The sequence below is a fragment of the Pleurodeles waltl genome, chromosome 6, assembly GCF_031143425.1.
Source record: "Pleurodeles waltl isolate 20211129_DDA chromosome 6, aPleWal1.hap1.20221129, whole genome shotgun sequence".
NCBI lineage: Eukaryota > Metazoa > Chordata > Amphibia > Caudata > Salamandridae > Pleurodeles > Pleurodeles waltl.
Window position 1 is genome coordinate 1,541,142,866 of NC_090445.1, and position 24,913 is coordinate 1,541,167,778.

Consider the following 24,913-nt stretch of genomic DNA (forward strand, 5'->3'; position numbering starts at 1 on the left):
GATGGGCCTCCTGCCCTCATCCCACCCTCCCGTGCTGAGCCCTTTTTTTTGCTATTTGGGGTAGTTCGCACTTAGGCCTTCATAACTTTTTGTCCACATAAGCTATCCAAGCTAAATTTGCATCTTTTTTTTCCCCAACATCCTAGGGATTCTAAAGGTACCCAGAGTTTGTGGGTTCCCCTGGAGGAGACCAAGAAATTAGCCAAAATACAGCGAAAATGTAGTTTTTTTTTTTTTTTTTTCCTAAAAACAAAAAAATTGGGAAAAAGGGCTGCCGAAGAAGGCTTGTGGTTTTTTCCCCCTGAAAATGGCATTAACAAAGGGTTTGCAGTGCTAAAATCGCCATCTTCCAAGCTTTCAGTAACAGACAGACGTGAATCAGAAAACCACATTTTTCAACATATTTTTGGCATTTTACTGGGACATACCTCATTTTTACTATTTTTTTTCGTGCTTTCATCCTCCTTCCAGTTAGTGACAGAAATGGGTGTGAAACCATTGCTGGATCCCGGAAAACTAAACATTTCTGAAAAGTAGACAACATTTTGAATTCACCAAGGGGTCATTTGTGTAGATCCTACAAGGTTTCCCTACAGACAATAACAGCTGAATTAAAAAAATATTGAAATTGAGGTGAAAAAATCTGCAATTTTTCTCCATGTTTTACTCTAACCTTTTCCTGCGATGTCCGAATTTTTTTTTTTTTTTTTTTTTACAGCAATACACTGTTACATCTGCTGGACTCTGCTGGTTGCGGGGATATGTAGGGCTTTTAGGTTCATGAAGAACCCTAGGTACCCAGAGCCAATAAATGAGCTGCACCTTGCAATGGGTTTTCATTCTATACTGGGTATACAGCAATTCGTTTGCTGAAATATTAAGAGTGAAAAATAGGCTTCATGAAAACCTTCATATTTCCAAAATGGGCACAAGATAAGGTGTTGAGAACCAGTGGTTATTGCACATCTCTGAATTCCATGGTGCCCATAATAGCATGTGAGTTACAGGGCATTTCTCAAATAGACGTCTTTTTTACACACTGTCTTACATTTGGAAGGAATAAAAGGGGCAATAACACTTGTTCTGCTATTCTGTGTTCCCCCAAGTCTAAGATAAAAATGGTACCTCACTTGCGTAGGTAGGCCTAATGCCAGCGACTTGGACACATCACATTTTTACATTGAAAACTGACATGTTTTTTGGAAAGTGCCTAGCTGTGGATTTTGGCCTCTAGCTCAGCCGGCACCTAAGGAAACCTACCAAACCTGAGCATTTTTTTAAAACTAGACACCTAGGGGAATCCAAGATGGGGTGACTTGTTGGGCTCTCACCAGGATCTGTAACCCAGAATCCTTTGCAAACCTCAATAATTGGCAAAAAGAAAACACTTTTTCCTCACATTTCGGTGATAGAAAGTTCTGGAATCTGAGCAGAGCCACAAATTTCCTTCCACCCAGCGTTCCCCCAAGCCTCCTGATAAAAATGGCACCTCACTTGTGTGGGTAGGCCTAGTGCCCGTGACAGGAATAGATCACACAACGGTCAATGCTGGTCCTTACTTGAGGTCAGCTGTTTACCATGGGGTGAACCATTCCTGACGCAGGCACTAGGTACAGGCACTCAAGTGGGGTAGCGTTTTTATCAGGACAGGTGGGGAAACACTGGGTGGTAGGAATTTTGCGGATCCCAGCATATTCCTGTTTGTGTTACAGAAATGCAAGAAAAAATAGTTTTTATTCAACATTTCAGCTTTGCAGTGTATTCTGGGTAAGAAAACTGTGGGGAATCCACACAAGTCACACTTCTGTGGACTCCCTGGGATGTCTATTTTCCAGAAATGTCTGGGTTTGGTATGTTTTCCCTATATGGCTTCTGAGTCCAGGACCAAAAATGCAGGTGTCTGCCTTACAAAACCAGTTTGTTTTGTGATGGATAATGTTGATGTCTCCACAATACGATTTGGGCGGTGGAATTTGGGTCTGCACTAAATTGTGGAGCTCCCATGTGAGCACACTCTGTGCTTGCTGCCACATGCACCTGCTCTCTGGGTTGGGCTAACCCACTATTGTCCCGCTGCACAGACTGTGATTGCGAAGGGACAGCAGGACTGTCCTCATCACTCCCTCATAATCACTGGAAGAGAAGTTATCAAATGGGTCTCCTCTGACTGAAAAATCACTCCGAGTCTGCGCCTTTGCCATATCCCTCAGACTCAGTCTCAGTCTCTGATCCCACGTCAGAGCTGTCCTCTATAACTCGAGTTAGGGCTTGAGCAGCTGTCATCCAACAAGATGCCATCTCTGCTACTGGCTAAACTGTCGCTCTAAAACACCAGCCTTTTGTAGACAGTCACAGAATTGCTGGTGGGTGTGTGTGATACCTGCAACAGTAGAGGTCATGTTACCTTCGCTTCTTTCCTCAATCAGCATGTTCTCTCAAGACACACAAAAAAAGACACACTATTACTTCACCTTTTCAGATACCAATTGTCAATCTTTAGCGCCCAGTCCAACAATCATTATTGATGCTCCCACTCCCATGACCTCCTCCTCGGATTCCCTCACTACCACCTAGCAAAAGTGCCCTTCATCTCTTCGTAGCCCCTCCTCCGCACATACATTTCATTTGTATTACAGCGAAGGTAATGGCTGGCTTTACTAATCCACTCAGCTATTCACATATAATACAGTTTTGGTCCTTTCAGTAGGCATATAAACCTTCTGCGCTACTTTATGGCATCAAAATTGCCACTAGACAGTCAGATCCTTTTCTAGCAGAAACATAATAATCACAAGAGTTATTTGAGCTACAGTTGAAACGTGTCAGTTGAAGTATGTGCGTCGCTTTGCTTTGAAGACGCAAGCTGCAACTGCAAGAGAACTGGTGGTGAGATATATATATGTTCGATGGCATGTGTAGCTGCAGATACACATGCTGTGCACATCCCGCCATCTGGTGTTGGACTCGGAGTGTTACAAGTTGTTTTAATTCGAAGAAGTCTTTTCGAGTCACGAGACCGAGGGACTCCTCCCATTTTGACTCCATTGCGCATGGGCGTCGACTCCATCTTAGATTGTTTTTTTTCCGCCATTGGGTTCGGACGTGTTCCTTTTCGCTCCGTGTTTCGGGTCGGAAAGTTAGTTAGAATCTCGGAAAAAACGTCGGTATTGTTTGCTTCCGGTATCGGGTTAGTTACAACAGATCAACACCGAATTTAGAAGAGCTCCGGTGGCCCTTCGGGGTTTTTTCGATCCCCCGTCGGGGCCTGGTCGGCCCGGCCACGTGTGAATTCAAGGCTGATGGAACGGACCCCATTCCGCTTCTGTCCAAAATGCCATAACAAGTATCCGTATACGGATCAGCATCTGGTCTGTAACTTGTGCTTGTCCCCAGAGCACAAGGAAGATACTTGTGAGGCCTGTCGAGCGTTTCGGTCCAGAAAGACGTTAAGAGACCGAAGAGCCAGAAGACTGCAGATGGCGTTGATGCCGACAGAACAAGAGCGTTTCGAGGAGGAAGAAGAAGCTTTCTCTATCCACGAATCGGACTCGGAAGAGCTCGAGGCCGAAGAAACGCCGAAAACCGTGAGTAAGACGTCGAAACATAAGACTCACGAGAAGTCAACAAAAGCCCAGGGGACGCCACCGCCAACAGGCCATGGCTTAACCCAAAAAAGCGGTGACCGAGCCAAGGCACCGAAAAAGGGCACGCTGGTGTCGAAGTCATCCGACTCCGGTCGAGATACCGCCACACAGCAATCTCGGACCCGAGACATCGGCTCCGAGAAATTTCGGCACCGTGACAGCCGCACCGAACAAATTCGGCACTGAGACACCACCACGCCGAAAATTACAAAGGTTTCTTCGGAGCCTAAAAAGACGTCCGAAAAAGTTTCAGTTCCGAAACATCCAGCCTCTGAGCCGAAAACAGGTTCCTATACAGAGGAACAAGGATTGGCCTCCCAAATGCAAAAACATAGATTTGGAGAGGAACTTCAAGCTGTAGAGCCAGACTATACTCAAAGGAGGCTCCACATTCATCAAGACACAGGGAAGATAACCACTCTTCCTCCAATTAAAATAAAAAGAAAACTTGCCTTTCAAGAAAAGGACAAGGAGCCACAGGCAAAGGTGGCAAAGAAAACAACTCCACCACCTTCTCCACCACCATCAGTGCACACATCACCAGTAGCAACTCCTCCACTGATGCACTCCCCGACTCATACTGCCATGAGTCAAGATGATCCCGATGCATGGGAACTTTACGATGCTCCAGTATCGGACAACAGCCCAGACTCGTACCCTGCCAGGCCGTCCCCTCCTGAGGACAGTACATCTTACACACAGGTGATCGCAAGGGCAGCTGCTTTCCATAACGTCACCATGCATTCCGAACCAATTGAGGATGACTTTTTGTTTAACACGCTAACCTCCACTCATAGCCAATACCAAAGACTACCTATGCTCCCAGGAATGCTAAAACATTCAAAACAAATCTTTCAGGATCCTGTTAAAGGCCGAGCCATAACTCCAAGGGTGGAGGAAAAAGTACAAGCCACCGCCAACAGATCCTGTTTATATTACAACGCAATTAACTCCAGACTCAGTAGTTGTCGGGGCAGCTCGTAAGAGAGCAAACTCTCATACCTCGGGGGACGCACCACCTCCAGACAAAGAGAGTCGCAAATTTGATACTGCGGGCAAAAGGGTTGCAGCACAAGCAGCAAACCAATGGCGCATTGCCAATTCACAAGCACTTTTGGCAAGATATGACAGAGCTCACTGGGATGAGATGCAACATTTGATAGAACACTTACCCAAGGAGTTCCAAAAAAGAGCACAACAAGTGGTGGAAGAAGGACAAATTATCTCTAATAATCAGATACGGTCTTCAATGGATGCAGCAGATACGGCTGCAAGGACAGTAAATACTGCAATAACAATAAGAAGGCACGCATGGCTCCGCACGTCAGGTTTCAAGCCGGAAATTCAACAAGCCGTGCTAAATATGCCATTTAATGAACAGCAGTTGTTTGGGCCGGAAGTCGACACTGCTATTGAGAAACTCAAGAAAGACACTGATACGGCAAAAGCCATGGGCGCACTCTACTCCCCGCAGAGCAGAGGCACATTTCGCAAAACACCTTTTAGGGGAGGGTTTCGAGGACAACCTACAGAAACCACAACATCACAAACAAGGCCCACTTACCAAAGCCAATATCAGCGGGGAAGTTTTCGGGGGCAATATAGAGGGGGACAATTCCAAAGAAGTAGTGGAAAATTCCAAAGCCCCAAAAGTCCTCAAAATAAGCAGTGACTCACAAGTCACACATCCCCATCACATAACACCTGTGGGGGGAAGATTAAGCCAATTTTACAAATATTGGGAGGAGATAACAACAGATACTTGGGTAATAGCAATTATCCAGCATGGTTATTGCATAGAATTTCGCGAATTCCCTCCAACAGTCCCACCGAAAACACACAGTATGTCGAAACAACATATAAATCTTCTAGGATCAGAAGTTCAAGCTTTGCTCCAAAAAGAGGCAATAGAATTAGTACCAAAAAAAGAACTAAACACAGGAGTTTACTTACTGTACTTTCTGATACCCAAAAAAGACAAAACTCTAAGACCTATACTAGATCTCAGAATATTAAATACATACATCAAATCAGACCACTTTCACATGGTTACATTACAAGAAGTAATCCCACTGCTCAAACAACAAGACTACATGACAACACTGGATCTAAAGGATGCATATTTCCATATACCAATACATCCTTCACACAGAAAGTACCTAAGGTTTGTATTCCAAGGGATACATTACCAATTCAAAGTGTTGCCATTCGGAATAACAACTGCGCCAAGAGTTTTTACAAAATGTCTAGCAGTAGTAGCTGCACATATCAGAAGGCAGCAAATACATGTGTTTCCGTACCTAGACGATTGGTTAATCAAAACCAACACGCAAATACAGTGTTCACAACACACAAATTACGTCATAGAAACCCTACACAAACTAGGTTTCTCAATCAATTACTCAAAGTCACACCTTCTGCCGTGTCAAACACAGCAATACCTAGGAGTAACAATCAACACAGTAAAAGGAATTGCCACTCCAAGTCCACAAAGAGTCCAAACATTCCACAATGTAATACAAGCCATGTATCCAAACCAAAAGATACAGGTCAATTTAGTAATGAAACTCCTAGGCATGATGTCCTCATGCATAGCCATTGTCCCAAACGCAAGGTTGCACATGCGGCCCTTACAACAGTGCCTAGCATCACAGTGGTCACAGGCACAGGGTCAACTTCGAGATCTGGTGTTGATAGACCGCCAAACCTACATCTCGCTTCAATGGTGGAACAGTATAAATTTAAACCAAGGGCGGCCTTTTCAAGACCCAGTGCCACAATACGTAATAACGACAGATGCATCCATGACAGGGTGGGGAGCACACCTCAATCAGCACAGCATCCAAGGACAATGGGACATTCAGCAAAAACAGTTTCATATAAACCACTTAGAACTGTTAGCGGTGTTTCTAGCTCTGAAAGCATTTCAACCCATAATAACCCACAAATACACTCTTGTCAAAACAGACAACATGACAACAATGTATTACCTAAACAAACAGGGAGGAACACACTCGACACAGTTGTGTCTCCTAACACAAAAAATATGGCATTGGGCGATTCACAACCACATTCGCCTAATAGCACAATTTATTCCAGGGATTCAGAATCAGTTAGCAGACAATCTCTCTCGGGATCACCAACAGATCCACGAATGGGAAATTCACCCCCAAATACTGAACACTTACTTCAGAATGTGGGGAACGCCACAAATAGATCTATTTGCAACAAAAGAAAACTCAAAATGCCAAAACTTCGCATCCAGGTACCCACAACATCAGTCTCAGGGCAATGCACTATGGATGAACTGGTCAGGGATATTTGCGTATGCTTTTCCCCCTCTCCCACTTCTTCCATATCTAGTAAACAAGTTGAGTCAAAACAAACTCAAACTCATACTAATAGCACCAACATGGGCAAGGCAACCTTGGTACACAACACTACTAGACCTTTCAGTAGTACCTCATATCAAACTGCCAAACAGACCAGATCTGTTAACACAACACAAACAACAGATCAGACATCCAAATCCAGCATCGCTGAATCTAGCAATTTGGCTCCTGAAATCCTAGAATTCGGGCACTTAGACCTCACACAGGAATGTATGGAGGTCATAAAACAGGCTAGAAAACCTACCACTAGACACTGTTATGCAAATAAATGGAAAAGATTTATTTATTACTGCCATAATAATCAAATTCAACCTTTACACGCATCTGCAAAAGAGATAGTAGGATACTTACTACATTTGCAGAAATCTAAACTAGCTTTCTCTTCCATTAAAATACATCTTACAGCAATTTCAGCTTACCTGCAAATTACGCACTCAACTTCATTATTTAGGATACCAGTCATAAAAGCGTTTATGGAAGGCCTAAAGAGAATTATACCACCAAGAACACCACCAGTTCCTTCATGGAACCTCAACATTGTCTTCACACGACTCATGGGTACACCTTTTGAGCCCATGCACTCTTGTGAAATGCAATACTTAACGTGGAAAGTTGCATTTTTTATTGCCATCACATCTCTAAGAAGAGTGAGTGAAATTCAAGTATTTACCATTCAAGAACCATTTATTCAAATACACAAAAATAAAGTTGTTCTACGGACCAATCCTAAATTTTTACCAAAAGTAATCTCACCGTTCCACTTGAATCAAACGGTAGAATTACCAGTGTTCTTTCCACAGCCAGATTCTGTAGCTGAAAGAGCACTACATACATTAGACATCAAAAGAGCACTAATGTACTACATTGACAGAACAAAACTAATTCGAAAGACAAAACAACTATTTATCGCCTTTCAAAAACCTCATACAGGAAATCCAATTTCAAAACAAGGCATTGCTAGATGGATAGTTAAGTGCATTCAAACCGGCTTAAAGCTGAAAGAGAATTGCCTATTACACCAAAGGCACACTCAACCAGAAAGAAGGTGCTACCATGGCCTTTCTAGGAAATATTCCAATGAATGAAATATGTAAGGCAGCAACATGGTCTACGCCTCATACATTTACCAAGCACTACTGTGTAGATGTGTTAACTGCACAACAGGCAACAGTAGGTCAAGCTGTACTAAGAACATTATTTCAAACTACTTCAACTCCTACAGGCTGAACCACCGCTTTTGGGGAGATAACTGCTTACTAGTCTATGCACAGCATGTGTATCTGCAGCTACACATGCCATCGAACGGAAAATGTCACTTACCCAGTGTACATCTGTTCGTGGCATTAGTCGCTGCAGATTCACATGCGCCTACCCGCCTCCCCGGGAGCCTGTAGCCGTTCAGAAGTAGATCTTAAACATTTGTACATTTGTAAATATATTACTTTAAACTTCATTATGTACAGACGCATTCACTCCATTGCATGGACACTATTACTAGCATACACAACTCCTACCTCACCCTCTGCAGGGAAACAATCTAAGATGGAGTCGACACGCATGCGCAATGGAGTCGAAATGGGAGGAGTCCCTCGGTCTCGTGACTCGAAAAGACTTCTTCGAAGAAAAACAACTTGTAACACTCCGAGCCCAACACCAGATGGCGGGATGTGCACAGCATTTGAATCTGCAGCGACTAATGCCACGAACAGATGTACACTGGGTAAGTGACATTTTCCATACACACACACACAATGGCATGTGTAGCTGCAGATACACATGCTATGCATATCCCTTCCGACATCTAGTGTTGGGCTCGGAGTGTTACAAGTTGTTTTTCTTCGAAGAAGTCTTTTCAGAGTCACAGGATCGAGTTACTCCTCCTCTCGGTTCCATTGCGCATGGGCATCAACTCCATTGTTGGATTGTTTTATTTTCGCCGTCTGGTTCGGACGTGTTTCCTCTCACTCTGAGATTTCGATTCGAAAACCTTCTTATTCGTCGGTATTGTTTAGATCGCGTTTTCCATCTAGCATCGAACCGGTAGTACCGTCGGAACCTTCTTTTTCGCCCTTCTGGGTGCGTGCGCCCAATTCTGGCCTACCATGTGGAAAGCCTGATGGATCGGACTCCATTCGGATTCTGCCCTCGGTGCCACGCGAAGTACCCGAATACAGACCAGCACTTGGTTTGCAATATGTGCCTTTCTCCAGACCATCGGGAGGAAAATTGTGAGGCCTGTTGATCATTTGTTCAAAAAAGACTCTCAGATCGCAGAGCTAGGAGACTCGAAATGGCATCAAAAACGCAGTGAACATCTCGCTGAAGAAGAGCAGGCACAGACAGCAATCTCCATCGGAGACACAGACTCCAAACAGGAATCGGAGGACGACAGACCCATCACAGCTGGATAGTATGTGAGTACGTCTGCCCCTAAACCCCTGCACAAAAGACATTTAAAGGCCTTGGGTACACCACTGCCGGAAGGCCATGGTTCGGCCCGAAAAAAGACTGTCGCGACTGTCCTTCGGGTTCGGCGCCGAAAAAAGGCCAGTCCTCCGTCTACTTCGGAGTCGAGTAAATCTGTGAAAGGCTCCATTTCCGACTCCAGTAAAAAAAAAATCCCATTCTCCAGAGTCGAAAATTCGGTAGTCGGCTTTGGAGCTGAGACCTTCCACTACCTTTTCAGGACCGAAAAAAAAACATATACAGAGGAACAGAGACTTTAAAAAAAAAATCGAGAAACCCATAAAACTTCTGAGGAAGAGCCTGACATTGAGCCCATTTGACAAATTATGGATGAGAGACAATCCAGAATACACATCCATAAAGAGACGGGAAGTATTGTCACTGCACCTCGTTTAAAAATAAAATAAAGCTAGCTTTCCAACAGGAACTGGACTCTGTATAGCCACCAGCAAAGGTGCAAAAACAAAAGGGGAAGCCAATACCTCTTCATACTTCTCCTCCTCATTCTCCACAATTATCTGTCTCACCTCACACCAGCCCACCACCAATGCCTTCTCCAGCACATTCATTATATCCACAGGGAGATACTGCAGACCCATGGGATCTTCATGACCCTGATCCCATCCCAACTAATGACCCAGATACTTACCCATCGAAACTATCTTAACCAGAAGATACCACTGCATACAACCAGGTCATATCTAGGGCAGCAGCTTATCATGGGGTAACCATGCATTCAGAGCCATTGGAAGAACATTTCTTATTTAATGCACTATTTTCTACACATTCCAAGTACCAGTGTCTCCCAATGTTACCAGGCATGGTAAAACATGCAGACCAGATTGTTAGCGAGCCTGTAAAATCTAGGATTATCACACCTAGAATCGATAAAAAGTGTATGCCTGCACCCTCTGACCCAGATGACATTACTCACCAGGTCCCTCCAGATTCAGTGGTAGTCAGTGCAGCAAGAAAGAGGGCAAATAGCCAGTCTTCAGGAGATGCACCTCCTCCTGATAAGGAGAGCAGAAAATTTGACACAGCAGGAAAAAAAAAAGGCAGCAAATCAGTGGAGAATTGCAAATTCTCAGGCACTTCTAGCCTGCTATGATAGGGCCCATTGGGATGACATGCAGGATATTATACAGCATCTACCAGAAAAGCGAACAGCAAGTAGTAGAAGAGGGGCAAGCGATTAGTAATAATCAAATAAGATCTGCCCTCGATGCTGCTGATACAGCTGCAAGGAGCGTAAACTTTGCCATCACAATCAGTAGACATGCATGGCTGCGCTCCTCTGGTTTTAAACCAGAAATTCAATAGGCTGTACTTAACATGCCTTTTGATAAAAAGCACCTCTTTGGCCCAGAAGTGGACACCACTATTGAAAAACTGAGAAAGGACACACATACAGTGAAAGCAATGGGCGCTTTGTACACCACCCCAAATAGAGGTTCATTTCGCAGCCCACAGCTTCAAGGAGGTTTTAAACTACAATCCTCAGAGGCTTCCACCTCCCAAACAAAGCAACCACAACAAACCCAGTATCAACGAGGTGGGTTTAGAGGATCATATAGAGGTCAATACTTTAGAAATCGAGGTAAATTCCAAACCTCTAAACAAACAACAACACAACCGAAACTGACTTCCTTCCACTCCACACATCTCCTGTGGGGGGGAAGACTACAGCAGTTCCACTCTCATTGGCAAAAATTTCACCACAGACAACTGAGTATTATCAATTATCCGCAATGGCTATTGCCTAGAATTGATAACCACCCCTCCAAACATTCCACCAAGATATCACAAGTTGTCCCCCAAACATACAGTTCTGTTACAACAAGAGGTATATCTCTACTGTTCAAACAAGCAATAGAATTAGTTCCACATTCCCAACAAGGAACAGGACTATACTCGCTATACTTCCTAATTCCCAAAAAGATGGCACACTCAGGCCCATATTAGACCTCAGGCCCCTCAATCTATACATCTTGTCAGAGCATTTTCGCATGGTAACTCTGCAAGATGTTGTTCCACTACTGCAAAAACAAGATTTTAAGACTGCTCTAGACCTCAAAGATGCGTATTTCCACATACCCATCCACCCAGTTCACAGAAAATACCTCAGGTTTGTCATAGCAGGAAAACACTACCAGTTCAAAGTGTTGCCATTTGACATAACAGCTCCAAGAGTGTTCATAAAGTGTCTAGCAGTAGTAGCGGCATACTTAAGAAGACAACACATCCATGTCTTTCCATATCTAGACGATTGGCTAATAAAATCAAGCAATCTTACATAATGCCAAAACCATACTCGTTATGTGATAGAAACTCTGCACACACTAGGGTTTTCTATGAACTACCAAAAGTCACACCTTAAACCAGCACAAGTACAGCCTTATCTAGGTGCTATCCTAAATACTCAACTAGCTCTAGTTTATCCAAATATACAAAGGATAAAAGCTTTCCAAAATGTAATACCACTCATATAGCCAAAGCAACAATACACTGTAAGATTTGTCATGAAGATTCTAGGAATTATGGCGTCTTGCACAAGAGGCCCTTACAACAATGGTCACAAGCACACTGTCAACTTCCAGATCTAGTGTTCATGGACCGCCAAACACATATGTCCCTTCTATGGTGGAATCACAGCAATTTAATGAAGGGGTGGTTGTTTCAAGACCCCGTTCCTCAGACAATAATTACAACAGATGCGTCAATGATCGGTTGGGGAGCTCACCTAAACAATCAAACCATTCAAGGTCATCAGCATGTCAAACAGAAACAGCTACACATAAACACTTAGAATTATTAGCTGTGTTCCTTGCCCTAAAAGCATTTCAACCTCTTCTCAACCAGAAGAATGTTCTAAAAAAAACAGACAACATGACAACCATGTATTATCTCAACAAACACGGATGAACAAATTCATCTCAGCTGTCCCTTCTAGCCCAAACAATTTGGAAATGGGCAATTCACAATCAAATTAATCTACTAGCACAATACATTCCAGGAATAGACAGTCAGTTGGCAGATCTCTTCAGCAGAAATCACCAACAAACACACAAATGGGAGATTCACTCCCAAGTACTTCAAAAGTACTTTCAAAGGTGAGGAACACCAGACATAGATCCATTCGCAACAAGCGAAAACGCAAAATGCCAAAACTTTGCATCCAGACACCCACATCCCCTATCCAAGGGCAATGCTCTGTGGATCAATTGGTCAGGGATATTTGACTAACATTTTCCCCTTCTCCCACTCCTTCCATTTCTAGTCAACAAATTACGTCAAACGTCACTCAACATGACTCATAGCACCAACATGGGCACACCAGCCTAGTACACCACACTATTAGATCTATCTGTAGTACCCACTCCAAACTCCCAAACAGACCATATTTGTTAACACAAAACAAAGGTCAAATCGGGCATCCAAACCCCAATGCTCTCAATCTAGCGATTTGGCTCCTGAAGTCATAGAATTTAGTTATTTAAATCTTCCATCAGAATGTATAGAAGTAATTAAACAAGCACGAAAACCTACTACTAGACAGTGCACCCCCCTTCCCCCAAAAGGGTTTTTAAACGGACGTGGGGGGGGGGGGGGGGGGAATATGGATGGAGATATATATATATATATATATATATATATATATATATATATATATATATATATATATATATATATATATATATATATATTTTTTTTAGAGTATAGTAATATAAAGAGATGTCCATGAAAATGTATATACATAAGTTCCACAGCTCTCCTTTATCATTCTGACTAGTGCCAGGGGAAATAATTGACCACATTTCTCACGTCCTTCTTAAAAATGTTAAAGGACTTTAGGGCTCTTTCAAAAATAGAATGATCACTTTGTTTGTGATAGAGTTCTAACAGCAAATAACTCACTTTGTGAGTTCCACCCAGAAACCAGACTGGAGATCTGGACACTTAAAAGCAATTTACCCCTGTGAGTCGACAGCAGCCTCCTCATGTTGTCCACCATTTGGAGATGTGACGGAGGGGCCACTGTAAGATCACCACATTCGCATGCTAATGCCGGTACCTTTCTTTCATCCCCCCCCCACTGATGCTAACCAGAGCTAGCAGTTGCGTCTCTTGACTGAACTTCCACTCAGGAAAAATGATTTTTTACACAAAAATTCTTGCAGTGTGCAGTAATGGGCCATAAACTACAAGGGATCAACAACTGATATCTGTGTCGGACACAGACACACACCGCCACCCCCTTCTTGTGGGTCCTCAGTGCCACGTGCAGCACAGTCTTCTTTGTGTAGTTCAAAAATGAACCGTAAGAGGATTTGGGCCATACCGCTAAACTTGCTGTTGCCAGGCTCCAAAGAAAGTCACGGAAGTGGACCCAAAGACGCACTTGCACTTCCTGGATTGATCCAGAGACCTCTTCACATCAACATGGTTCTCCATTGTCCTGCCGCTCCCATTGCTCTGAGTCATGCGACTCCCAGAGTACTTCTAGGCCTTTGCGGTTCCACAGAGTGATCTTCACATGCGCTTCCGCTCGACCTCGTTCCTCCTCAGCAGACATCCACGGCAGAGGCAATACGTCATTTAAAGGAGGCTACAGCTGTCATCTTTATTAGCCCACCAGATACCTACGGAGTGCCTCCGGGCCCCAAGGATTCAAGTGGAATGCTGTCAGAGGCTCATCATTGGGCCCTTCCCTGACACTGCATTACCGAATTACTGAGTGGAGACCTGGCCTCGAGCATGGTGCCAGGCAATGGCCACTGCTTTTACTGGCACCACGAGCTTAGACCCTTGAAGCGGTACTCTGATCTGATTATCCTATTGGATTCAGAAGGTACTGCTGCAAAATTGCTGCTGGTTTGCCCTTGGCGGCAAGTGGTCACCCAGTAGGAGGTTGGGTCACCTTTCATCTTCCGGATGGAGCAGCATTACATCAGACCAGTGGGTGCTCCAGATCGTAGCGTGTGGCCTTTACTTACCCTTTCTGTACCACCCACTGGGTATGCCACCCCTACCGCAATACCTTCCTGAGGACCACTTGGCCATACTCTGCGAAAAAGTTCAAGCTCTCTTGGCCAAGGGATTAATAGATGGTACCTGCATCAGAGATCAGGCCGGGCTGTTGTTCCTGTTCTTTCCTGGTGCCAAAAAAAGGACAGAGGCCTTAGCCCCATTCTAATCTCTGCACTGCGAACCACTTCCTTGGAAAGGACCAGGTCAGAATGCTCACCTGGCCCATGTTCTGTCTGCCCTGGACCCACGAGACTGGATGTTGGCACTGGATTTGCAGAGCACCTATTTATTTTTATTTTTTTACTCTTCCCTGTCCTGTACTCCCACAGCCATTGCCTGCTGTTTCAGGTAGACCTACAGCAGTTTGTTTGCTGTGCTCCCATTTGGCCTTAATATTGCATCTAAGGTGTTCACTAAAGTGATGGTTGTAGTTGCAGCCCATCTGCAGAAGTTGAGAATATGATTCTTCCTGTACCTCAGTGGCAGACTACTGAAGGCAAACTCTCCTCAGAACAGTCATACACCACCTCCAGCTGATGACCAACATTGTTGGGTTTCTCCATAAGTGTGCCAAAGTCGCACCTGAATCCTTCATAGTGGCTCCCCTTCATTGAAGGCATCCTGGATTCAGTGATTATTTTTAGTTCTCCTTCCGCCTCACCGAGCCCAGGAAATTCAGGCTATAATCCTGATATTACAGCCCTTAACCGGAGTCGTGGAAATTAGTTTGGCACTGAAGGTTCCAACAGGTAAACAGGTGCAAGTGCTCAGACAGTATGATTTCCTTGTGATATTGCAACAAATAGGGTGGTTTGGGGTTGTGGGTTCTGAACCTGAAGGCTCTCTGCCTCTGGAAGTGGATGAACGCTCAAGGCATCGCCCTGATCGACCAGCACCTGCCCGGATCTTTAAACACCAGCGCAGACAAACGTAGCTGCCAATGCTTAGCTGATCACAAATGTAGTTTACGCTCGAGGGTGGCACAGGGAGTCTTCCAGCAATGGGGAGAACTGGCTCATTCTAGTCGCCGCCACAGAGAACACTCTGTGACCAAACCTTTGCATGTTGGAGTTTCCAAGCTAGTTCTCCTTAAGAGGTTCCTTCCACCTAATATTGAGGATTGGGATTCCTGTATGCCATCCCACCATCTCCCCGCCCCCAAGAGTGCCCACAAAAATCTGGAATGACTGGGTCCAAGTCATCTTAGTGGCTCTGTAATGGGCAGAGGAGTGTGGTACCCTGAACTTCTGGCCATGAGCATTCGTCCTCCAATCCAGCTACCCCTTCAGGATAATCTTCTGTCTCAGCAGTGTGGCCAAGTTCTCCGCCAGACTCTGCACAATCTAAACATTCTTGCATGCAGATTGAATGCCTTCATTAATGGCTTTTGATCTTCCTGCCACAGTGGTTGGTATCATTATGGCTGCCAGGTGCCCCTCCACTAAATCTGTTTATTCAGGGCATTGGGAGAAGTTTGTATGTTGGTTTCCCACCTGTCAAGTTCAACTCCTACAAGCACGTTTTCCAGACCTCCTTCATTGACCCAGCAAGGTCTAGCTGCGGCCACAGTTAAAACTTATTTATGGCCTTCTTGTGGTAAATGGAACACAAGTTCCCAGCAACACATTTTGTGATGCTGCAGTGCAACCTTTGTTTGGTTCTCACTTATGTAATGTTAATGTGATTTGGACCTATGCAGAGTTGCCCCTTGCATCTCTTGACCATTAAGACTGTGTTCCGTGTCATCTGCTAGGTGAGTGAGTGAGTGAACTCCGGAAATTGTGTCCACTGATCATACACTTTGTTCATTCTGCACGACTACTCCTCCAGACAAAGGCATCCTGTCTGCTGAAGATGGTTACAACCTGCCACATAGGGCTATCTATGACTCTGCTGACCTTCTATGCTCCACCTAATTCCTCTGAGGAAAAACTGCTTCACTAACTTGGCCCTAAGGGTTTTTACATGAACCAAACCAGGGAATATTGGCAAGATGACCAGCTTTTCGTCAGAGATATGCATCTTTGTGAAACAATTGTTTTTCCATAGGAGATTTTTTTCGGTCCCCTCTGCTGCACTCACAAATGCCCCTCACATTTCATGTATTTGAGTGTCCAGCCCAGACTAGGTTTGTTTCTTAAACTTTTTTTTTCACTTTTTACTATTTCAGAAATGCGTTTTTAGAATCAAATATCTATTTATTTATTTGTATTCTTTTTATTTAGCTCAGCTCAAGGAACACTGTATATAAAGGACCATGACCGTTCAGCTCAGCATAGCAGCTATTGTTTATATCAGTTTAATTTGCCACGTTTATCCAAATTTTACATCTTTTGGCGCTTTTACGGCCCAAACACTATTACTTCACTGAATATCTTATAGCCACTGATTATCCCCTGCTTCACCCAGTGAATATGGGTGCTTTATTTCCCACCTCATGTGCCCCCTGGCTGAGATCTAGGGTCCCCATATTTTCTCCCATTTGTTTGAGCAACCCCAGCTCTGATACACCACCCTCTGAGCCCCTTGACACCAGTCCAGTTCTGACTCCCACAGCTTTACTGTTGGCGGGGCTGGGTGACCCCAAAGTCTCGTAATGTTTCACTTGGCCACCTCAAATGCCAGCATCTCCCATATCCTAGCATATCTGGGTATTGGCTCATCCTTTTTTATATGCAATAGAATCCACTTTTCAGTTATCTGGTGCTGGTACGCCAGGGTTTGATTGACTTGTTTTGTGACCTCTGTCCAAAAGGTCCATATCACCGGGCAGGCCCAGAGGATGTGAAAGAAGGTACCCATTTGCTCACAACCCCGGAGGCAAGTAGGTGTGTCAACTTTATGGATTTTGTGGTGAAAGGTTCTAGAGCAATATGCCCTATGGAGGAGCTTTAACTATATTAGCCTGAACCTGGCTCGGATAGCAATTTCCCTTGGGCTCTGCGGTGCCTCCTGCTAATTCTCCTCTGTTAAGTCTCCCAGGTCTCTGGTCCACGCTTCTGAGTGAACCCAATGTGTCTAAGGCGTTGTTCAGGAGTTTTCTATATATTAGGGAGATGTGTTTTTTTTATTTTATTTCCCTGGTATATGTTCTGTGAGGAGCCTGTCCTCTAGTGGAGTGGCAGATGCCAATTGTTGCCCCTCCCTGATGTGGCACTGCAGGGCATGGCTCAAATGTAAGTATTTATAACCTTCCGTATGTTTCATGCCATATTCTACCTCGAGGGTTTCGAAGGGGATGTGCACTTGGTCTCTCCCGACATCTCCAAATCGCTCAATGCCGAGTAATTCCCACTTGGTGAAATCCTCCAGACTACCCACTACATATAGGAGGTCGATATCCCACAGGGGGGGTCTGTTCCGTTATGATGCCTCGTGAGTTTAGGGCACCGGTGGCCTCCCTCCAAGCCCTCGCCACTGTCCACGTATGAGCTGGAAGTGTCCTCTCTGCATTAAGTCTATAGAGCACGGTTAAGTAATCCCTCCTTCCCGTTTGTGACCTGTCAACTCGATAGGCTGGCTCGCTCCTGTCGGCAAACGCCCAGTAATTTATTACTGCCAGATGCGCAGCAAAGTAGTATTTAGAGACATCTGGAAGCACAATCCCCCCCTTCAAATACTCTCTGTTGTAATTTACGCAGTGCAATGCGTGGGGGTCCCAACATCCCATAGGAGAAGTCTCAGCGCCTGGTCTACTTGCCGAAATATGGTTGGGAGTATTTGGTAGGGTGTTTGGTAGGGTGTTTGGTAGGGTGTATTTTGTAAGACTTACAGTAGGCGGGGGAGTGACGTCATTTTAAACAGGGCCGCTTTTGCCCATGAGTGATAATGGTAAAGATCTCCAGTGCGAGACATCCGTTTTAAGCTGCTCTATTTGTGGGATGAGATTAGCGTCTATAAACTTCTGGGAGTCCCTTGTAATATGTATCCCTAAGTATTTGAAGCTATCCTGTGCTACTGGCATCTCAGTGGGCCACGGTAATCGCGGTGATGCCTCCATTAATGGGAAGAGCACTGATTTGGACCAATTAATACGATATCCGGAGTAATCACCCAATGTTTGGAATGTGTGCAGAACTCTGTCAACCGAACGGGAGGGCCTCGTGAGGTATAGTAAGATGTCGTCGACATAGAGACGCGCTCCTCCCAGCCTCCACACCCCGGGATTCCCCCATATCAGGAGGTCTTGGCGAACCTTGGCCACCAAGGGCTCTATAGCTGGGGCGAATATCATGGGGTAGGCTGGAGCCCTGCCTAGTTCTTCTGTGTAAGGTGACCACCTGGGAAAACGTACCATTCACCTGTATGCGTGCCATTGGTGACCGGTAGAGAAGACGTATCCAGCTGCTAAATTCTGTTTTTGCGAAGTGTGGCGAATAGGTATGACCATTCAATGCTATCAAAGGCCATTGTGGTGTCAAGCGCCATGAGGACTGCCTCCAGGAAGCTAGGGGCACTTGTCATATATAACGCTCCATAGAGTCTCCGAAGGTTGAGTCTCGTTCCCCTTCGGGGCATAAAGCCATATTGGTCAGGGTGGATAAAGGATGTTGTTACTGCCTGGAGCCTATTCGCCAACACCTGTGCTAAGATTTTAGTTTCTGTGTTTAGGAGGGAGATGGGCCTATAAGAGCTGCTTCTGGTTTGTTTTTTCCCAGTCTTATGTATCACTGCTATGGTGGCCATGCGGTGATCCTCTTAGAGGATCCCATCCTGCAGTGTTGTCTGAAACATGGCCCATAGTTGTGGTGCTACCTTAGTGGCCATGGCTTTCTACATCTCTTTGGGTAATCCGTTCGGGCCCATGGCTTTCCTGGACTGCAGCCCAAGCATAGCTTGCGTTATCTCCTCCACCATTAGGTCTTCCTCAAGAGCCACCCTCGATTCCTCTTCCAATTAGTTTAGCCAGATATCACTCAAGGGCTCCGTACACTCAGCCTCACCCATGTGGGTTGGCCGATTGATACAGTTCCTGATAGTAGTCAGCAAATACATTGGCTATGGTCAGACTGTCTTGGTGGAGTGTCCCCCTTTTGTCCTCTATCTCTAGCACCCAAGACCTCTCCAGGTCTCTGTCCAGCCACTCCAGTAGTTTGTTGGCCTTGTCACTGATGTCCTAGAGGCATCGCTGCATGACCAGTGCATAGCTGCAGGCAGCTCCCTCAACCAAGTTTCCTAGGTCCCTCTGCTTAAGGTGCAGCAGGCGTCAGAGTTCGTTGTTTTGATCTTTTTGTGCCCTCGACTCCAACTGTGCAATGTTTCGCTCCAGGTCCTAACATTGATTCTTTTCCTCCCTATGAGGGCCTGTGCCTGCCCAGTATAACTGTTTTATATGCAGCCATAAAGTGCTTGCAAAGGTCCCGGAGCCCAGGTTTTCCTGGAAATATGTCTCTGCTTCAATCCTTAATGCCTGCCTGATTTCCGGGTCTAAGTTGCCAAGCACTTATTCTCGGTGTAGCGATGTGGTCTGAACTGCACTCAATTTCACCTCGACCTGGTAGTGGTCTGAGACTTCCCGAGGTCTGATACTTTCATCTTGGAATCTGTGTATGTCCCCCATGGTATGTGAGCAGGTGCATCTATGCGAGAGTAACTATTGTGGGGGTTGAGAAGTAGGTGTACCCTCGACAGTGTGGGTTGCGTGTCCACCAAATGTCCACTAGTTCCATGGCATCTACATGCATACAAAGGAGCTTGGCGCCTTGGTTTCACACACACATTACCACGCGCCATGCTTTACAGATTACTGGATTTGCCTTCGTTTAATCTCCCCAAACCTTAATTTCTATCGGGAGTTCTCCACCACTCATGGGGTAGGGCATCGACCTTCGCCTAACCCTTCCAATTGGCATACTCTTGGATTGTATAAAATCATTTCTGGTAAAGTTTGTGCATTCCTTAATGGGCTGCTATCGGCCAAGAGCCATCGGTTGCTTCGACCCGGCTGAGGATCTAGCGATAGTCTGCAGGTCCCTTTTTTCTTCCTTTGCACACTCCGTCCCACAAGCCAGTCACAGGCTTCTTCCGGTACGTTGAACAACCACGTCTTTCCTTCCGCAATGACTCGTAATTTTGCCGGCGATAACATCATGTACTTCAACTCTTTTTATCGCAGAACTCGTTTAATGTCATCTGTTGTTTCTGCACTTGTAGAGTAAAGTCAGGAAAAATGCGCACGTAACCTTTTCAATTTTGAGTCCTTCATATGTACAAGCCGCCTGTGGGATAGCTTCATAATCTCTAGTTGAATATACAGGCTATGATTGTTCTGAGAGTGGACCCTGGGGGTGGTCAGGGAACCGGGGCCCTATGTGCCCTTTCCACTATTCGAAGATTGTTCCGTCTAGCCCTGCCCTCGTGATCCTGCAGGTGGACAGTGAGGGCCTTGGTTTGTTTCGTGAGGCTCTGCACTTGTTCCTCCAAGTGTTTTGTGACAGACTACAGACCTGAGACATGAGATTCCGCCACTGTTAATTTTCAATTTTTTGAGGTCTGCCCTGATGAGGTTCACTCCAAGTGTTACTGTGTCCACCTTTGGCTCCAAAGTGTCCTTGATGCGCTGAATAGCCAACATGATGTCTCGCAGTGTGGGCTCTGTGTACTGCGGAGGATCCAAGTGGGCAGGTCTCGGCTCAGAAGAGCCTAATGCATCTTTCAATGCCATTCGTGAATCTGTGCACTTGGCGATGCTATTCGACTGCGTGGGGCGTGGGTCTCTATTTTCTAACCGCAGCCTTTTCGCAGGTTGTTGTTTACCAAGGCTACTTCAGCTTTCACCCAGTTTTGGTCCTTGGGATCTGTTTCTGGCATTATTTAACTCTGCCTTTGGCAGGGGGGACCCTCCAATCGGGTTAGCAATCTCACTCTATGATGGTTGTCCAGATGAGCTAAATTCTCACGTAGCCATCAAAGGTTCACCTACCAGCCCGCTCTATCGCTCACCACCTCCCTCCCCTCGTTCCTTTAGTTTTCAACTTCACTTGGGCCGTCTTGTAGTTTTAGGGCCAGCGTCTCTCTGCACAAGGCCTAGTCTCCCCTTCGGCCTCGCGCTGCTCCCAATGCTCTGCTCACCTCTTCCTCCCGCCAACTCGTGGCACCCCTTCAGTTGTTGGCCATCTGCTCTGCAATATCCTCCGTGCAACAGCAACCTTTTCTGATCTCTCATTGATCGGATCCTGTCTTTTTTTTGGAGGTGTGGGGGAGGGGAGTCAGAACCAAGGTGGACGACTTTCTTCACATGGCCGGGCACACTGCTTCTTCGGGCCCTGCCGCCTTCATTCTGCTGTCAGCACAACTGCAGTACCGCTCAGCTCCTCTTCCCCCCCCAGCCGCCAGCACCCCTCTCAGCTTTCCTCACTTCCCCGCATGCCTTCAGGGCACTGCGGCTGAATGCCGCGCTGCGTCCGCTCACCTCATCCGGTCGCTTGGCCTCCACTCTGGTCCCGCAGGCCTGTAGGCCGGAGAGCTTTCTCTGGGTCTCTGCTTGAGGACACGCCGTTTCGGTCGCCCTCGCTTCTTTACCGCTGTCGGACTCTCAACTGATCCGTGGGCCCGTCCAGCACTTCAGTTGCAGATTTCCACTCCCTCAATGCAGGATTAGTGGCGGATTTCTGGGGGGTTTTGATTGGCGGCGGCCGGAGAGTCGTTACTGTGCTGCCACCTTCAGTGCCGGCTAGCCACACCCATAGAATCAAATATCTCTAACCTTTGTCAGACTATTAGGCATAAGCAGATGTTTGCTGATTACCCTAATTTGCATATGTACTCCCTGTACCCCAGTCATTTCTTAATAGTGAGACATTTGTAAGATGCTTATAGTCAGGAAAGTGGTTATCATTACCCTTGGAGAAATTAAGTTCCCAGATGCAGAATCTGTTCAGGTTTGCAGTTGAAAACCTCTTGCCCTGCGGCAAACACTCTCTGGTCATCTGAAAAGCTCAGATTTTTAGTTGTCCTGCATTATCCATGACAGCTATTTTGTCGACCAAGGCAAAAAAAAAAATTGAGTTCAGTGACTGTGACCTAGTTGATTATTGCCTAGTTCACTTTATTTGCTAGAGAGCCCTCTGGTAGGAACCTGGTAGATGGCATCCTAATTGACTATACCACGTTCGTCATGGACCAAGTTCTGGTCTTCCACGTTATCAACTTTTCACAGTGCCATGATCTCACATCAACCACCTGGTCATCGTCCCTGCAAAAACCCTGCCAACTAGACACGGTCAGCGGGCATATGAGCATTGACCATTCCTTTATTGAAGATACTAAGTCAAACTACAATTCATATGACCTCAAAACATCCGTGTGTGATCTACTGTTCCTCTGCAACGATTACACCCATGATAGACTCAGGTACCAAAAGAAACCTGTTGCAAAGAGATACGTAAAAAGTAGATGAAGCTTGTGTTAATTTGAGAAACTTAAAGAGGCTTTAGGACTTAAATAAACACTTCATCCCAGACTGGGAAGATTCTGAACACTATCTTTCCTGTGGTGGAATGCCCCTACTACAGCTCATTATATGGCCCCCGTATTTCTTGATTTCCTCAACACCCTGAAATAGACAATGTAGAATTTCTATGCAAAATTAACCTCCTTAATTTGTATTTGATCCACGTGCACCTCTTAAGTGGGGCTTTCCATGTCTTCCACAGGACCTTACAAACCCCCCAAGCTGGTTTGCATTGATGTTAGTTCCCCACACCACAAGCCATTCTTTCCTGCTTCGGAGATTGATGCATTATATAAACTACAATGTCCCCATAGGAGACCACATTATTAACACAGTGTTATCTTGCAATAGGAACAGAATGGGTTTAATTAATAGAAAAACGTATTTTATTGGTATATATACAGAATAAAATCACTTCCATACAAGTCAAAAGGAGTCCCCAACCCTCAACACAAAAATAGAAGGACAGAAAATGTGCAAAGATCAAATGCTCGTGTTAAGAAAAGAGAGAACAAATAGAATAAATCTCATCACCATCTAATATAACAAATACTAAAAACCTATATACAGCCTGTTGGTTGATCTTTTACTATATTCAACCAATCCTTAATTCTACAAGGCCATCAATTGCCAGTCTTCCATCCTCATAATAAACTCCAACAGGCTGGAGCATCATCGTCGACGTTTCAACCCCCTCTATGCTCCTGGGCCAAACTCAGAAGCTCCTCCACGGGTCTTCTTCAGGAAAAACTGCGAGGGACCCCACTTGGTATATATAAGTTCGATGGCATCTGTCGCTGTAGATACGCATGTTCTGCAATAGCTCGCCATCTGGTGTTGGGCCGGAGTGTTACAAGTTGTTTTTCTTCGAAGAAGTCTTTGGAGTCACGGGACCGAGTGACTCCTCCTTTTGTCTCCATTGCGCATGGGCGTCGACTCCATCTTCGATTGTTTTTTTTCCGCCATCGGGTTCGGACGTGTTCCTGTCGCTCCGAGTTTCGGAACGGAAAAAATAGTTAATTTCGGAAGATTTTCGTCGGTATTGTTGCGTTCGGGATCGGCGTACTTAGATTTCACACCGCATCGAAGATCGAAGAGCTCCGGTGCCCTTCGGGGTAGTTTTTCGATCCTCCGTCGGGGCCTGGTCGGCCCGACCGCGTGCTGAACAACGCCGATGGAACGGACCCCGTTTCGTTTCTGCCCCAAATGCCACAATAAATACCCCTACACAGACCAACACTTGGTCTGCAACCTGTGCCTGTCACCTGAGCACAGCGAAGACACCTGCGAGGCCTGTCGTGCGTTCCGGTCCCGAAAAACACTCCGAGACCGTCGAGCCAGAAGACTTCAAATGGCGTCCGCACCGACAGCCCAACGGGAGTTCGAGGAACAGGAAGAAGAAGGTACCTTCTCGATCCAAGACTCAGACTCCGAAGGATTCGACGACACACAAACCGTGAGTAAGACGTCGAAAACCACACAAAGAAACATTTACAAGGCCCAGGGGACGCCACTGCCACCAGGCCATGGCTCCACCCATAAATTCGGTGACCGACCGTCGGCACCGAAAAAGGCCAAAACAGTGCCGAGATCGTCCGACTCCGGTCGAGACACCGGCACGCAGCCTTCTCGGGACCGAGAAAGTGCTGGAGACAAGCCTCGACACCGAGATGCCGGTGTGGACACGGCTCGACGCCGAGACAGCGGCACCGAAACAGATCGACGCCGAGAGGTTTCGGCCCCGAAAAGGAAAAAAGTCACCTCGGAGCCGAAAAAACACGCAGACAAAGTTTCGACGCCGAAACAAACTGCAAGCGACCCAGCTTCAGGCTCTTATACAGAAGAGCACTCGCTAACCTCCCAAATGCAAAAGCATAGGTTTGAGGAAGAGCTACAAGCAACTGATGTGGACCATACGCAAAAGCGTA

At 45.7% G+C, this 24,913-nt stretch overlaps 1 protein-coding gene across 1 annotated transcript in view; it reads left to right on the forward strand.

The window, feature by feature from the left end:
• The window catches only part of TMEM201 (transmembrane protein 201), a 167,975-nt gene that overhangs the window by 36,897 nt on the left and 106,165 nt on the right, over nt 1-24,913 (forward strand). The window lies entirely within an intron of this gene.